This window comes from Stomoxys calcitrans, chromosome 3, assembly GCF_963082655.1.
Source record: "Stomoxys calcitrans chromosome 3, idStoCalc2.1, whole genome shotgun sequence".
Classification (NCBI taxonomy): domain Eukaryota; kingdom Metazoa; phylum Arthropoda; class Insecta; order Diptera; family Muscidae; genus Stomoxys; species Stomoxys calcitrans.
The window spans coordinates 178742062-178760418 of NC_081554.1; the positions used below are offsets into that span (position 1 = coordinate 178742062).

At 37.7% G+C, this 18357-nt stretch overlaps 1 protein-coding gene across 3 annotated transcripts in view; it reads left to right on the forward strand.

Moving 5' to 3' along the window:
- Window positions 1-18357, forward strand: part of LOC106085071 (protein numb) — a 139316-nt gene that overhangs the window by 63189 nt on the left and 57770 nt on the right. The window contains exon 1 of one of the 3 annotated variants that reach the window (XM_013249101.2): window positions 2892-3851. The exons of the other annotated variants lie outside the window; for them this stretch is intronic. The gene's annotated coding sequence lies outside the window, so the exon portion shown is untranslated. Of the gene's footprint in view, window positions 1-2891; window positions 3852-18357 lie in introns of those variants that run through there. 3 annotated transcript variants of the gene reach the window in all.

Here is an 18357-nt window from a genome sequence, read left to right on the forward strand (position 1 = left end):
AACAAGCTCAAGCCATACATAGACACATGATCAAACACCAAAGAAACTCGAAAGAGCAAAGTAGTTGCTGCGCTTGCAGGAATTTGGTGAATTTACCAACATTTTATTCTCTGAAGCAAAAAATTTCCCAATTTAGCGATTCATAAACTTCCAAATTAATGGTGATTACGAGAATTTGAGCCTACGAACGGTCAACCGAAGTAATTTTCCATCTAAAGAAATGGTATGGGCAGCTGGCCGATCTCCAATAGTTTTCATCGAGCCTGACGCCAAAGTTAATGCTACTTATTATTGGGAATACATTTTGGAAGCTATTTTGAAGCAGAGGGCAGGTAATCATTTCGGTTGCAAACCACGGACCTGTCAATAACACTCGGCACCACCACATAGAGCATGGACAAACCGAGAATGGCGTAAAAATCACGTTCCGCCCTTCATTACAGCGGCTTTCCAATTCGTTAGATGCTAATTCTTTTGAATTTTTGGACCATTATAGATAGCAAGGTAAGGACTAACAAGTAAAAGCGTGCTCACTTCGGACGGGCCGAATCTTGGGAACCCACCACCATGGATTCTGCTAAAAATGTACGCAAAATAAATAAAGCTGTAGAACGTGCAAAATTTCGCCCTCTAGTGGCTTAAGAATTAAAGATCCAAGATCGGTTTATATGGCAGCTGTATCAGGTTGTGGACCAATTTGAACCGCACTTAGCAGAGTTGTTGGAAGTCGAAACAAAACACTTTGTGCCGAATTTCAGCCAAATCGAATAAAAATTGCGCCTTCTAGTGGCTCAAGAAGTCAAAATCCATGATCGGTTTATATAGCAGCTATATCAAAACATGGTCCGATATGACCCATTTACAACCCAACCGACCTACACTGATAGGAAGTATTTGTAGGTCGTGATTTTGTTGCACTACCTGGCCATGACCTACCAATTGTCTACAAAGCTTCTTTGTATGTACTCCAGTGCTGTCGACAAGTTACCTGAGGACTTTGTCTCTGCTCTTGAATACTGTAGTAGCATGTACTTAATACCTGTAAAGACTGTCAAATGTGACATCAAATATCTTGGGATAGCTGACGGATGAACCGCTACGCCATCCACTCTTACATTTAGCTGTCGGTACTTCGGCTTTGTCCATGTAGTGAACAACGTGGTTGAAGGAATATTGGCGATGAGATGGGACTTAAACTTCTTATCTCAAAATGCATTCAATTTAATTCATCGTGTCAGTTTTGGCTATAGTAAAGTATTGGCGTGGCATGGCTTACCGCATCGAAAGCCTTCAATGGATTAAGGGCCAGGGGCCCTTTCTTTGATATGGTTTCACCTGATTGAGATCTTGTGCTAGCATTTTTCCAACAAAGCTGTGAATAAGTAATGGATCAAATGTCTTGCCAACTAGCGGGAGCAGAGAGATCCGCCTGTACGATTTGACCATTCCCCAATTTGGAGTTTGCAACTGTGCCACAGTAAATTGTGATGGTTTATCATCGCCTCTCATGCTTCTGACGTGATGAATGGCTATTCTTTTCGCTCTATCTCTCAGGATGCTCAATAACTTGACGGTTGTACTACCCTCAACTTTTTTTCGGATCGATACGTTGCGAAAAGTGACAAACGATGTGAGTATACCGGTGTTAAAGAGTGTCTGGAAAGTGGACCACAACTTACAAATTCTGGCACTTAAGTTTTATGATCTCTAGTCATAAAATTTATTAGTCTCTCTATTGGTTATTCAGTTACCTTATTCTGAGGTAACTGCGATTAACAGATTGAAGTTGTTGCTTTATTTTATTTTATTTTATTTCATTTTACATTATTTTATTTTACAGTTGAACCTCTATAAACCGGCTCGCTCGGGGCAGAGCTTAGCACGGAAAATGCCACATAAAAGGCACACTTATAATCCGATTTCACTGAAATTTGTCACAGTGACTTATGATAGGCTCTTCGACATCCGTATCGTAAATGGTTCAGATCGGTTTATTTTTAGATGTAGCTACTAAAAAGATCAATATTTTGTTAAACACAGCTGAACAATGACTTGTTTTTTTACTTTATTTAATTTTATTTGTATTATTTCAGTTCATTTCATTTTCATTCATTTTATTTTATTTTATTTTATTTTATTTTATTTTATTTTATTTTATTTTATTTTATTTTATTTTATTTTATTTTATTTTATTTTATTTTATTTTATTTTATTTTATTTTATTTTATTTTATTTTATTTTATTTTATTTTATTTTATTTTATTTTATTTTATTTTATTTTATTTTATTTTATTTTATTTTATTTTATTTTATTCTATTTTATTTTATTTTATTTTATTTTATTTTATTTTATTTTATTTTATTTTATTTTATTTTATTCTATTTTATTTTATTTTATTTTTTTTATTTTATTTTATTTTATTTTGTTTTATTTTATTTTTTTTTTATTTATTAAATTTAATTTTATTTTAATATTTTTTGTTTAATTTATTGGATTTATTTTATCAAAATACAAAATCTCTCATTTTATCCCACGTTCTTTATCCCAAAAAACAATCACAATGGTAACGCTGAATATCAGTAAGAATCTCTTTGAACATAGCGACATCAAAGAGAGTTAACCTTGTGTCATTTTACGAAAGAGAAGAGAGAAAGGTGGTAACGGTACGTGTATTAGTAGCATGTTATATCTTAAGCCTCAGTACGTCTGTATTTTTTTTTGTTTTATCTGAGTATCTTTGCTAAGTTCGTTGCGGTGTCGTTGGTGCTTTGTTGTTGGTTTCTCCTTTGAACCTCAACAACAGCTGTCTCTGTGGTACCACTGTGTGTAATCGTCTGTCTGTCTATGTGCTTGCTTGCTTGCCTGCCTGCTTACCCAAATGCCTGCATTTTGCTAACTCACAACGATGACAGTACAGTAGAGTTATTTCAACCGCTGAAACGTACGGAACATTGCGCGAACAATAGCAGAGCTCGTTTTAACCGAGAGGGTTTTAACTCGCAAACAAAGCGCCGTTGTCGTGTTATAGGGAATCGCGTTTTTTTTCCATACACTCGTTCTTGTTTTATGGCTTTGTTCAGGCAGAGCCACCGTAAAAAAAAACATTCACAATAAGAACAAATTGGGTTTTATTAGCAGCAACGGGTTAACTAACTAACAAAAAAGTGCAAAGAGAAAAAGTGAATAAAAAAAAACAAAATAAACGTAGAGCAAATGAAAGAAAACGCGAGTAAACCGATTTTATGTAAACTTTATAAGTTAAAAAATAGAAAATAATTGCAAAGTGGTCATAATTGTAGTGCTTTAAATGTTATTAAGTGTATAGAATAGTTAGAAAATTCATTACCATTTGGTTTTGTTTAGTCCAAACTGCTACAAAAGTGTTTAGCTTATCAATATAAAAATAAATTACCCAATTAGCCAGGGCTTAATTGAAGTTGTGATCTACTATGCCATAGAAAGCAGCCAATGTTAACAAATCATGGATTAAATGGGATTTAATGTTCTGTAATCAAGTCAACCCTGCATAAACATACCAACAACCATTACAACTACAACAACACATTTTGAGTGAATGTCTGCCATCGATAGTAAATCGAATTAAGACTACTAAAATACAGCAAAAAAAAAAGGAAATACAATAACACCAACAACAACAACTATAATAGTCCAGAAATAGCAATCACAGTATATCTCACTCTCACGAAATTGAGAATATTCAAATAACACAAACAACTACAACCATCTGTGAGGCAAATAAGCCATACCAGCAGCAACAACGATTCATAATAGCAAGTCCATAGTGTCGTTCATACAGCTAAATACCACAACATTTGGATATATGAAAATGGTAAATTGAGAAAACATTAAATTATAACATATGAAAAAAAAAAAAGAATTGAAAACAAATAGCAGCGAACGAATGAATGTTTTTTCTTAAAAACAGAAGGATAAAATGAATTTAATAAAAGGTTACTAAAAAAGTGTAAAAAATATTAAAAAAAAATATTTCTTGAAAAAATTTAAAGTTAAAAAAATTAAAAGTAAAAAAAAGTACAGAAGAAAGATTTTAATAATTTTTTTTATTAATTTAATTAGAATGGAAAAAATTTTTAACCAGTACATAAAAGAGATTTGATCTTTAAGAACAATTTTTCAAGTTCAAAATTTAATTTAAAAAAAATTAAAATAATTATTTTAACAAAAATTTTCGGAACAATTTTTTAAGTTCAAAAATTAATTAAAAAAAAATATTTTAACAAAAATTTTGAAAAAAAATCCAAAAAAAAAGAAAATAAAACTTTAATAAAAAATGTTTGTAGAAAAAACATTTTTTTATTAAACTTTTATTTTGTTTTTTTCAAATTTTTTTCTAAACTTTAGTTAAAATAATTTTTTGAATTTTGTTTTAATTAATTTTTTAACTTGAAAAATTGTTCTTAAAGATATTTTTTTTATTATTTTTCAAAACTTTTAAATTTTTTTTTAATCCACCTCATAATAAACTCCATTAAATATCTAAAGCTCACTACAAAATCCATATCCAATGCCATCATAGATCTCTCATCTATGCTCACAAATAGCATGTAGGTATGCGTGTTTTTCCCCTTCATTTGTATTCAATTTTATCTCAGTGGTTTTTTCTTCTCAGGCCAACAATAACAACAAATAACAAAAACCAAACAACTCTCATTTCTACCGCAAACAGTCGTGCTAATAAAAATACTCAGCTTTAAGCAAAAGGCTAACACCATCTCAATGATGACTTCTGTAGTGTGATGCTGAACAGAGTTGTTGTTGACTTTTGGTTTAAATATTCAAAAAAGCAAAAAAAAACTGGAAACAAGTTTTTAAAATTCATTGGAATTTCTTTGGTTCGACATTAACAATAACAGCAATAACACCATCAACTTTATGTTAATGTAGAGTTTTACTTAGATCACAATACGAGGCAGGGATAAAAAATAGTGGGCATTGATAATAATGCCCAGGGTTGCCAGACCAATGTACAGTTGGCAAAATATCAATGACACTATCGATATTTTATTATTTGTCTGAATATCGATAGATATTTTTCCTATCGATACCATTGGTAAAGTTAATTTTTTTGCAAAATTGAATAAAAAACAAACGACCCTACACTGAATCAATCACCTGATTTTTACTTCTCATTTTGGTTTGAAATATAGGTGATTACTAGGATCACAATACGAGGCAGGGGCAAAAAATAATGGACATTGTTATCAACAGGGTGACCAGACCAATGTAAAGCTGGCAAAATATCAATGACACATCAAGGCTATCGATATTTTATTATTTGTCTGAATATCGATTAATATTTTTCCAATCGATACCATCGGAACCTACACTGAATCAATCTCCTGATTTTCACTTCTGATTTTGGTTTGAAATATAGGTGATAAGAAATTAACGATAGTATCGATATTTATTATTAGAAATATCGAATGTTGGGTTTATCGATAGTTTGCCAGCTCTAGACCAAAGGTGAGGTTAGGTTGAATGGGTCGCCCACTATAGGTGAGTTCACTTCAAAGTCAGTTTGGTCCACTGTGATTCCCTAGAAAGAACAAGTAACAGTGTGCTAAGTTCGGCCGCACCGAATCCTATATACCCTCCACCATGGATCGGATTTGTCGAGTTCTTTTCACGGTATCACGGCAAACAAAGCATAAAAAAAATTGCTATGTTAGTGGAGTTATATCAAGTTATGGTCCGTTATGCAAACTTTCAGCTAAATCAAATAATAATTGCGCCCTCTAGAGGCTAAAGAAGTCAAGATCCTAGATCGGTTTATATGGCAGCTATATCAGGTTATAGGCCGATTTAGACCATATTTGGCACAGATATTGGAAGTCAGTAGAAAATACGTCATGCAAAATTTCAGAATAAGAATTGCGCCCTCTAGAAGCTCAAGAAGTCAGGACCCAATGGCAGCTATATAATGTTATGGACTGATTTAGACCATACTCGGCACAGTTGTTGGATATCATACCAAAACGATATGTGCAAAATTTCAGCCAAATCGGATAGGAATTGCGCCCTCTAGTGTCTCAATAAGCCAAGACCTAAGATCGGTTTATATGGCAGTTATATCAGGTTATGGCCTGATTTATACCTTACTCGGCACAGTTGTTGGATGTCATACCAAAACGATATGTACAAAATCTCAGCCAAATCGGATAGGAATTGCGCCCTCTAGTGGCTCAAGAAGTCAAGACCCAAGATTTGTTTATATGGCCATACTCGACACAGTTGTTGTAAGTCATTACAGAACACTATGTGCAAAATTTCAGCCCAATCGAACAAAAATTGTGGCTTCCATGGGCTCAGAAATCATATCGGGAGATCGGTTTATATAAGAGCTATATCAGGTTATAGACCGATTTGGACTGTATTTGGCTCCGTTATTGGAAGTCATTACAGAACACAATGTGCAAAATTTCAGCCAAATCGGATGAAAATTACGGCTTGTAAGGGCTTTAGAAATCAAATCAGGAGATCGGTTTATATGGGAGCTATATCCAAATCTGAACCGATATTGCCCATTTGCAATCCCCAACGACCTACATCAATATAAAGTATCTGTGCATAATATCTAGCGGTTAGCTCTACCCGTTCGACCGCCATCGAAATTTCGACAGACGGACGGACGCATATGGCTAGTTCGAATCAGAATTTCGAGAGATCAAGAATATGTATACTTTATGGGGTCCTAGATCAATATTCGAGGTGTTGCTAACAGAATGACTAGATTAGTATACCCCCCATCCTGTGGTGGTGGGTATAAAATGATGTGAGAACTCGGACTATATCCAGAGTTTATACACGAATAAAAGAAACAAGAAGAGTGGAGAAAGAGAGCGGGGGATTGAAACCCCTATCCCACACGCAAGCATGTATGTACCTTCGCCAGTTCTTATGGCACCCCTAATATGAACCATCCCGTTCCGTACCCAAATCTCTGGAGACCTTCCGGAGATGCGTTCGCAAAATCACAAAGATCGCAGAAGAATCGCTTCCACAGAAAGGAAAGCCTGCTTCGCAGCAGACCCAGATATAAAGAGATTAAGTGCTCGATAGTCTCCTCCTCATCTTAATCAAGACAACTCCAGTAGAAATTATTGTGCGGTATTCCCAAGCGAGCCGCCATGCGGCCAATGGCACAATGTGGAAATGAGATCTTAAAAAATTAAAATCCTCATGACTGGCGCCCAACGTAGAAGTAACTAACTAAATTATGTACAATAAAGCCGAATTATTTTTCGAAGATATAGCTTCCCAGAACTGAATTCGGCCAAAGATTTAGAGTTTTAGAATATAATTTCGTTTGATATTCAAATGGCGCCCAACGTAGGGAGAGTTGACAAGAATAGAATACTATTTGAAGTTAAATAACTTAGTAATCTGAAGGTCATTCTGTTTCCTTTCCTTTCAATATGCTTAACTAACCGATGCCAAACTATAACTACTGAGAATTCCTCTTGACTGGCGCCCAACGTGGAAGTAACTCACTAAATTATGTACAATAATACCCAAATAATTTTTGAGAATAAAAGCTTCCCAGAATTGAGCTAGGCCGAAGATTTAGAGTTGAAATGTAATTTCGTTAGACATTCAATTGGCGCCCAACGTAGGAAGAGTTGACATAGGCCGTTTAGAAAAACGTTTGAATTTACAAAAACTGTATAATCTGAAGGTCATTCTGTTTCCTTACCTTTCAATTTGCTTAACTAACCGATAGCCATTTATAACTTCTGAAATGGAAAATCCCGCATAACTGGCGCCCAACGTAGAAGTAACTAAACAAATTATGTACATTAATACCGAAATAATTTTTGAGGATAAGAGCTTCTTAGAGCTGAACTCGGCCGAAGATTAATAGTTTAAACGCAGACTCGTTAGGTATTCAATTGGCGCCCAACGTAGGGAGAGTTGGCAAGGATCATTTAAAATACGATTTGAATTTACAAAACTACAATATATAATCTGAGTGTCATTCTGTTTCCTTTCCTTTCAATATGCTTAACTTATCGGTACCGAACTATAATTTCTGAGATGGAAAATCCCTCATGACTGGCGCCCAACGCCAGGAAGTAACTAACAAAATTATGTATTATAGTATTATACATAATTTTGTTAGTTGTTAGTTAGCCATTTATAACTTCTGAAATGGAAAGTCCCTCATAACTGGCGCCCAACGTAGAAGCAACTAACTAAATTATGTACATTAATACCGAAATAATTTTCGATGATAAGAACTTCCTAGAACGGGACTAGGCCGAAGATTTAGCGTTGAAACATTATTTCATTAGATATTCAATTGGCGCCCAACGTAGAGAGAGTTGAAAAGGGCCGTTTAGAATACTGTTTGAATTTACAAAAACAAAACTGTATAATCTGAAATCTGAAAAAAAAACTATAACTTCTGAAATTGAAAATTTCTCTTGACTGGCGCCCAACGTGGAAGTAGCTCACTAAATTATTTACAGTAATACCGAACTAATTTTCGAGGATAAGAGCTTCCTAGAACATGACTAGGCCAAAGATTTGGAGTTGAAACGTTATTTCGGTAGTTATTCAATTGGCGCCCAACGTAGGGAGAGTTGCCAAGGACTGTTTAGAATACTATTGAATTTACAATAACTGTATAATTTGGCTAATCGGACTTTAGCCATATAAGTGGACAGTAAAGTGTTATTAAAGACTATGGTATCAAGCCACATGTAGTCAGGGCTGGTTTTGGGTCGAAAAGAACATCTTCGAATCTTGAGCAAGGCTTTTAGACCTTGCAGAGTCTAGGGTCATAAAGTAGTGACAGACAGTGATGGTAACGATTTCAGTTCGGACTATAGCCATATAAATGGACAGTCAAGTGTCACCAAAGATTATGGTATCAAGCGATATGTAGTCGAGGCTGGTTTTGAGTTGCAAAGAACGTCTCCGAATCATGAGCAAGGCTTTCAGACTTTGCAGGGTCTAGGGTCCTAAAGTAGTGACAGACTTTGAAGCGTCTGACGAGCTAGTGAGGTATGGATTGCTAAGTGGAGTAAATTCTCACTAATGAAGGTTCTTCTCGGGTCCATTTGCCTCCTATCGTTTACTTTCCTTCTCTTTTTCGCTGCACTTTGGTGGAACACTTACTGTACCCTTACATTTTTCTCCTAAGTCGAATACAATGGACCTGAGGTCTTCTAGGGAAGCAGCTAGCGGTTGAGGTTTTTCATGCCGCGTGCCTTTCAATCTAACCTAACCTTGGTATGTACTTCTCCTTAAGCCCTTAGTTAACTGATTTGATCATGTGTTAGTTTATCAAAGCTTGGGTTGTGGGTTCGATTCCAACAATTGGCTTTAGTCAACAACTGTCAGAGTCAGTTTCCTTGACTAGGGCTTTTCCCTTACATTTTTACCCGGGCTAAGGAACAACAGGTTGATACCTGCTCTTTTATCAACCAATAGGTTGATAATTCAAAGAATTGGTAAATTTTTTGGAATCTACTATTTTCCCCACTCTTTTAACCCCTCTTCGTATTTCAGTTCTGTTTTTGGGTTCTTTTTTCCCCCCACCCACCACCTGACCACAATCATAATCATCATGCCGGCTACCTACATACCTTCCTACCACCTTTGGTGCTGTTGCGCCTCCAAATAAAAAAAATGGAAAATGCATTTAAATGCTATTCGGCCAGAAAGAGAGATGTATTGGAGCTTTTGTGTGGCTTTCAATGGAATTCCACACCAAGCAAAATTCCCCAAAGTAAAATAAAATGGAATGGAAAATGAAAGCTACTTTACACACAAAAATATTTTATTGTTAACTGAAGTTCAATTCCTATGCCGTATAAAGAATTTTTACCTTCTGCGGCTGTTATTTTTTAGGTCATTCTCTTGAGTCATGATGGGTTTGTAATGGACGCCGGTGAAGGTTTTTGGGTTTTAGTGCTCTGTGTGAGAGTGTGTCGGACTGTGAGTTTAGGTAAATGTGTGTTTGCGTATCTAAATCCAATCGGTGTTCCCCTAAAATGGTCATTTATGTATTTAGTTTAATTAAATGCAGAAAAGCACCATAGGTATTCATGTCATTGTACTCCATTTGCAGTGCCTTCCATTGTGGTTTTCAGTATGTTTTTATCAATGTTTGTTTTAGCATGGTTTTAGCAAAAATGAAAGCAAAACAAAAGTAGATAAAATAGCAACACTTAACACTGCGCATTTAAAAATAACTCGTGGAAGATTTGTTAGATGTAGGGGTTTTTAAAGTATTTCGTAGTAAGAGAGCATGACAGAAGTTTGTAAGGGATCTAACTTTGCATTGGCTAGTCATTTACCCTGATATCAGTTTTGCTCAGCCTATCAATAAAACACCCCAATCTCCGCAAAAGCATGCCTTGAACAACCTGCATCCACATTTAAAGCCCATGGCCACATCGGGTAGTCATTGTAGAAAGCCTTAATCCTGTCAAAATATTACCACAGTTATGGGTATTCCAATTCCGTAACTTGGATCCAGAAAATCCCAGAACCATTCCTTACAAGATAGTCGGCAAAAATATTTTCTATTAACCCCTAATGAGCGGAGGATCTGAGGTCCTGTCAGTTCCTTGCATAGGCCGTAACCGCTCCTAGCTTTTATGTACAAGCTTCGGAAAAAAACAGCTGGCCATTTGACAATCTCCGATAGAACGGACTCAGCATCGCCAGTCAGTGCCGCCTGACTCTCAACATGGTACGTAGCCGGCAGTCAACATTGCTTTGAAATCGTATTCAGATATCACCAACACAAGGTGTATTAAGGACTATTTTTTGAGAATTCTACAAAAGAAGTCCCTGTTCAAGTGCTGTTTTATACCTTGGACATCGTGACCACACCACCTTGTCCAGGAGAACAAGCTGCCAAGCTCTTTCTGTCAAACCTTCCCATGACAAGGAGCTTAAATATTCCTGTCCTGTAAAACGACCTAGTCATTATTAAAGTGGGGACTCTCTGGGACGTAGTAAATAGAGTTACTCACAAATGAATGGCGCCCGTGCAGGGACCTGACACTATACGCATTGCGGAAATTTCTAACCTGCTGCCAACGAGGGAGCTCCGATGGATGTCCAAATTTTCATTAAGGAAAAGACTCCAAAATGAAGAAGGCCGTGTCAATCATACTTTAATGGCGCCCGAGCAGGGACCCTATAGGAACACGTATTGCGGAACTTCTGAAAATGTCGCCAAAGAGGAAGGTGCCGTTTCATGACCGTAGTGGCAGAAACAAACCAATTTGGCCCAGAGTCCACTCTTTGAAATGACGTCTACCGTTAGTCCTTTATTTCAAAGGAAAGGCTAAGTTTTAGAACCATTTCCCAACTGAAAGACTTGTTTTAGTACCGTTCCCCAAAGAGAAGACCAATTTTAACACCCTTTCCCAAAAGAAAGGCGTGTTTAAGTATCGTTTCCCTAAGCAATCGGGCCATTGTATCGCAAAGGTTAGTGTATCTGCCTATGATGCTTTCAGCCTGGGTTCGAATTCTGGCGAGAATATCTGAAACATTTTTCAGCGGTGGTTATTAACCCTTTTTTTAGCACTTCAATTAGGCAGTTTAGGGTAGTTTAAGTACCCTTTCCCCAAGGAAACTAGTTTTCGTACCCTTTCCCCAAGAAAAAATTAATTTTATTAACCTTTTCCCAAGGAAAGGGTAGTTTTATTACCCTTTCCAAAAGGAAAGGGTAGTTTTAGTGCCCTATCCTTAGGAAAAGGGCAGTTTTAGTACTCTTTTCCCACGGGAAGGGTAGCTTTAGTACCCTTTTCCCAAGGAAAGGGTAGTTTTATTACCCTTTCCAAAAGGAAAGGGTAGTTTTAGTGCCCTTTCCCTAGGAAAAGGGCAGTTTAAGGACTCTTTTCCCAAGGGAAGGGTAGCTCTAGTACCTTTTTCCCAAGGAAAGGGAAGTTGCAGTACCCTTTCTCCAAGGAAAGGGTAGTTTTAGTACTTTTTCTCCAAGGAAAGGTAAGTTTTAGTACCCTTTCCGAAAGAAAGTGTAGTTTAAGTACCCTTTCTCCAAGGAAAGCTTGGTTTTAGTATCCCTTCTCCAAGGAAAGGTTTATTTTAGTACCCCTTCCCCAAGGAAAAATTAATTTTATTAACCTTTTCCCATGAAAATGATAGTTCCTCAAGGAAAGGGTAGTTTTGGTACCCTTTCCTCATGGAAAGGGTAGTTTTAGTGATCTGTTCCCAAAAAAAGAGTAGTTTTAGTACCCTTTCCCAAAGGATGAGGTAGTTTTAGTATCCTTTTCCCAAGGAAAGGATAGTTTTAGTACCCTTTCTGCAAGGAAAGGACAGTTTTAGTGCCCTATCCCTAGTGAAAAGGTAGTCTTAGTACCCTTACCCCAAGTAAAAGGTAGCTTTTGGTTCCTTCCCCAAGGAAAGGGTAGTTTTAGTACCCTTTACCCAAGTTAAGGGTAGTTTTGCTACCCTTTCCCAAAAGAAAGGGTAGTTTTAGTACCCTTTACCCAAGTTAAGGGTAGTTTTGCTACCCTTTCCCAAAAGAAAGGGTAGTTTTAGTACCCTTTTTCCAAATAAAGTCTAGTTTTAGTGCCTTTTTCCCATGGAAAGCTTAGTTCCAACATTCATTTCCCAAGCAAAGTGTAGTTTTAGTACCCTTTCCCCAAGAAAAGATTAATTTTAGCAAACTTTCCCCAAGAAAAGTGTAGTTTTAGTACCCTTTTCGCTAGGAAAGGTTAGTTTTGGTACCCTTTCCCCAAGGAAAGATGATTTAGTACCCTTTCCTCAAAGAACATGTCGTTTTAGTGCCCTTTCCTTAAGGAAAGGGAACTTTTATTACCCTTTCCCCAAGATGAAGGTAGTTTTAGTACCCTTTCCACATAGAAATGGTAGTTATGGTACCCTTTTCCCAAGGAAAGGGTAGTTTAAGCGACCTTTCCCTATGAAAAGGGTAGTTTAAGTACCCTTTCGCCAAGAAAGATTAGTTTTAGTTCCCTTTCCCCAAGGAAAGGGTAGTTTTAGTACTCTCTCCCCAAGAAAGGTTGGTTTTAGAACCATTTCCCCAAAGAAAGAGTAGTTTTAGTACCCTTTCCTCAAGGAAAGAGAGAGGAAAGAGTTTTAGTACCCCTTCCTCAAGGAAAGGGTAGTTTGGTAGGAAAAAGTAGTTGTAGTAAACTTTTCCCAAGGAAACCTATCCTCTAAGAAAGGTTAGTTTTAGTACCCCTTTCCCAAGGAAAGGGCAGTTTTAGTGACCTTCCCCAGGGAAAGGGTAGTTTTAGTACCCTTTCCCCAAGGAAAGGTGGTTTTAATACTATTTTACCAAGGAAATTGTAGTTTTAGCACTCTTTCCCCAAGGAAATTGTGGTTTTAGTACCCTTTCCCCAATTAAAGGGTAGTTGTTGCATACTTGCCCTTAGGAAAATGTAGTTGTTGTTATTTTGCCCTTAGAAAAATTTAGTTGTTGTATTTTTTCCTTAGGAAAATTTAGTTGCCTTAGGAAAATTTATTTGTTGTGCCCTCTCCCTATCTTTTTTTATTAATCCCTTTCTTGTTTATCGATTTCGTGTATCGATTTTTTTCGTAATGACTGATGTCGATGTTTTTCTTCTCCTTTTGTGGCGGTTGTTTTCTTCTATTTAAGGCTACAAGTTAATTACAACACTTCCAAACGAATTGTCTACACAGCAGCAACATCAACACAACAAGCAGTAGCAATAGCAACCGCTCTCAAAAGCTTAAAGGTATAGCCGCCACAGATGTGCCTGTGTGTACTTGGAAGCCTTGCAATTTCAAGTCAAAGTTCTCATTAACACATTTGGAATTTTGTTATGTTGCGTCAACTACTTTTACACTACTCCTCATTGCCTTTTTATGCTTTAACAAACTACCAATGCATTCGTACTCTGACTGTTGAATGCAGGCTGTCAGAGTGTGATGAGAACAAACATTTCAAACATACGGAGATTGACAAGACGATGAGCGTAATTTACTCTTTTTTTATACTTTAAGGGGCCTTTACAGTTGCTGCTGACGTAGTATCTACTGTTGTTGCTATATTTATTGTTACAATCGTCAGTTGAGTAAACTTTTCATTGTATTAGTCATTGGGGAGTGTGGAGCTGTCTATGGCTTTGATGCCATTGTTGTTGTTGTTGTTGTTTTTGTTTTAAAGTGCAGTGTAAAACAGTAAAACAAGTGCAGGTAACGAATGAAATGCGAGTAAATAAATAAACAATCGGTAATGACGATGACGGTGACTAACTGGGTAATTACAGATTTCTTTCTTATAGCACTTATAAATGGTGGTATTAGAGAGTGAGTGAGAGAGAGAGAGAGAGAATAAGACTGAGCGAGATGGCTAAAAGGGGGTTTGGGGGCTTAAGAGAGGAGTTTAATATTTTGCGAACTGCAAAACGTAGAGTGAAGATTGAGACTTTGTTGATGCTTTGTCTTGGGGTCTTATGTCATGAACAAAATTAAGCAAAGATAGGTAATTAAATTGCATAATGTGCTAAATATAAGTTGTTGTTAGATTCCCTACAGCAAAAATCTAGTAGCAACACCAATTCGATCTACTTAATGCTGGAGTCTTATTGAACAGATTTAAACCTTGTAAAACCTCTCTATAAAGTGGTGTTTCATTGTGGCACGTTATTTGAACTCTTCTTTAAATAGGAGGTCACTTACTTTTGCGTCTAAACTTGCATCGGACATCACTCATTGATATGAGAGAAGTCTGCCCACTGTTCGTTCCTCTCTCTTTCTCTAGGGAAAAGAAACACCAAACTTATATCTGAATTTAACAACTAACTTAAACTTCAACATACACCAGAGAACCATAGTAGATAAAAAGTATTGTGTAAAAAAAATATTTCTGTATTTTTTCTTTCATTACTTTTGTCTTCCACATTTCCAATAACCAAGAAAACCAGTTTAACTCACTGCATTGTAGGTTTTTCAAGCAGTTTGTGGAAAAAAAGCCAACATTTAGCTTTGGAGGCCAGTCAGCAGCCCCCGGTTGCTGACTGGCAAATGGCAGTCAACTTTTAAACCATTGTTCTTAACTGCGTTGCTGCGCTGTGGTACGAATAGCATGGTCAGAGAGGATGGGTAACAATGACCAAAGCCAGTTCGAGGCAAAAGAATGCATTTCTACTCTTCACTGTTTGGATTGTTGAAGTAACATGAGTTTGGTGAAGGGAATAAATGGTCGTGTAAAGGTCTTTAGCCAAGCCTGAAGGACGTTCAAAGGGGGAATGGAGTTGTACAAAAATGTCCACAATGGCTATGAAAATTGGGATTTAGTTGTTGTGGATGCCGCTAACGACAAATGGTGGTTGGCACAAGGCCTTCTTTCCACTTTAAGGTAGAGATGCCACTTTTCTTTATATTTATTTATATTTTTGGAAAAATAATAACAGGTAAAAGCGGGCTAAGTTCGGCTGGGTCGAATATTGGGAACCCACCACCATGGTGGGTTCATAGTGTAGGGCATAATTTTATTCTACATACCAAACTTCTATCAAACCAGCAAAAATTAAAGCTTCTGGGAACCGAACAAGGATGATTGAGAGACCGGTTTTCATAGGAGCTATATCAGGCGAAAGACTGATTTTGGAGGTACTTGGCAAAGTTGTTGGAAGTCATAACGAAACACAACATGGAAAATTTCAGCCAAATCGGACAAAAACTGAGGCTTGTAAGGGCTCAAGAAGTCAAATTGGGAGTTCGGTTTATATGGGAGCTATATCATGTTATAAAACGATTTAGGCCTTACTTAGCCCAGTTGTTGGAAGTCATAACAAAACGCTATGTGCAAAATTTCAGCCAAATCTGGCAAAAATTGCGGCTTCCAAGGGCTAAAGAAGTCAAATCGGGAGATCGGTTTATATGGGAGCTATATCAGGTTATAAACCGATTTAGGCCTTACTTAGCCCAGTTGTTGGAAGTCATAACAAAACGCTATGTGCAAAATTTCAGCCCAATCGAACAAAAATTGTGGCTTCCAGGGGCTCAGGAAGTCAAATCGGGAGATCGGTTTATAAGGGAGCTATATCAGGTTATAAACCGATTTAGGCCGTACTTTGGCCAGTTGTTGAAAGTCGTAACAAAATACTACATGAAAAATTTTAGCCAAATCGAACAAAAATTGTGGCTTCCAGGGGCTCTAGAAGTCAAATCGGGAGATCGGTTTATAAGGGAGCTATATCAAGCTATAGCCCGATTTGGACCGTACTTGACACATTTGTTGAAAATCGTAACAAAACACTACATGCAAAATTTCAACCAAATCGGATAAAAATTGAGGCTTGTAAGGGCTCAAGAAGTCAAATCGGGATATCGGGTTATATGGAAGCTATATCAAGCTATAAACCGATTTGGACCGTACTTGACACAATTGTTGAAAGACGTGCAAAATTTCAGCCAAATCGGAAAAAAATTGCGGCTTCCAGGGGTTCAAATAGTCAAATCGGGAGATCGGTTCATATGGGAGCTATATCTAAATCTGAACCGATATGGCCCATTTGCAATCCCCAACGATCTACATCATTAAGAAGTATCTCTGCAAAATTTCGAGCGGTTATCTTTACGCGTTCGACCGCTATCGTGATTTCGACAGACGAACGGACATGTCTTGATCGACTCAAAACGTCGAGGCGATCGCGTCTAAGATCCCAGTTTATGGGGTCTTAGACGCGAACTATTCGGTATTACAAACGGAATGACTAAACTACTATACCCCCATACTGTGGTGGTGGATATAATGAAGGTTTTCCGCTTTGTTAATTTGTTTATTTTTCGAGTAGACTCAATAGTGAACAGATTTTCAAATAATTTTCAGAAATGGTAGAGTTTGGCCCCCGAAGAAAATAGGGTACTTTATTTTGTGAAACCCCCGGGGGAGGCGGACCCTCCCCCTAACCACAATTTTTAAAAATGCCAGATCTCAAAAATTTTTGGATCGTTTAAATGAAACTTTTTATGCCCACCCTAATGGTAACCCAAAAACACAGAATTGTTATACAACTTAACTGGGGTCTAAAAGCCGTGGGGGACGTCCTACCCGAAAACCCAGCCAAACGGGCATGTTCACCGATTGGGACAATATGGGTATGAAATGAAAGGTATTTGAGAGTAGAGTACGAATGCGATATAAGAATTTGTCCTCAAGTGTCGGGGTGCCCACCCCACCCCAAAAACTACCCACAACGGGCATGTAGGTCGATGGGGACAATATGGGATTCAAACGAAAGGTACTTGAGAGTAGAATTCGAAACTTGTAGCCTGTTTCTTCATTTCGAAACGAATTTTACGCGTCACTCAAGAGTTTGTTTGAACTACGATTCGAGCAAAAAGAGAGGAATTTCGATGTATAAACAGCTTCATCAAACTCAAAAGAGCTGATAACTCGTGAAATATAAATGCCAAAAACCGTCTATATAGAGGAATATAGATCGGAAAAAGAAGCCCAGGCGAACGAAAATCAACCGTTCGACATCGACAAACGGGCTATTATTTCAAAACTTGCGGTCTATTCTCAGGTCTAAAAATTTCGCTCCATTGCGAAGAGATCAATGGCCTTCACTCCAGCAAATACTAAGAAGAGGTATTCTTACGAAATCTTGCGATATGCTAATATGAGGGCCCCTGGCCATCGAGGTGTATCAGGGTCAAGGTCGGACGACAAGCTGGCCAAGAATGGACCTCGTACAATGGAATCCGTACACGTTTCCCTGTATGAGCTTTTTGGTTGGGTGAATGAGGCATGGTCAAGTGCTGTGGGTTGTAGGTTGGCAAAATCCCTTGCCCGAGTATTAAGCGAAAGTTTGACCTCAGACTGTTGATATGAGTTTTGGCTGGAGATTGCAACATTAGTTCTTTGATGTCGCGCTGGACTCTGGAAGAAGCGAATTTCTGTAGGGTGTGCAATGACGCGGAGGGGTTGCATGCAGTCGAGCACCTTTTGTGTTACTGCCGCATAATTGCGAGGAGAAGGGAAGGGCCGTCAGGCTCTGCAGTGTCCCTGGCCATGAAGGGGTACCAGGGATAGAGTCGGACTACAGGCTGGCCAAGAAAGGAGTGCGTACAATGGAATCCGTGAACATTTCTCTGTATGTGCTCTTTGGTTGGATGAATGAGGCACGGTCAAGTGCTGTGAGTTTCAGGGTGGCAAAGCGCCTTGTCCGAGTATTTAGCGAAAGGAAATGCCACCTATACTGAGACTGGAGAAGCATGACCTCAGACTGTTGATAGGAGTTTTGGCTGGAGATTACAACATTAGCTCTTTGAAGACGCTCTGGACTCAGAAAGAGTCGAACTTCTGTAGGGTGTGCAATGACGCGGAGGCGTTG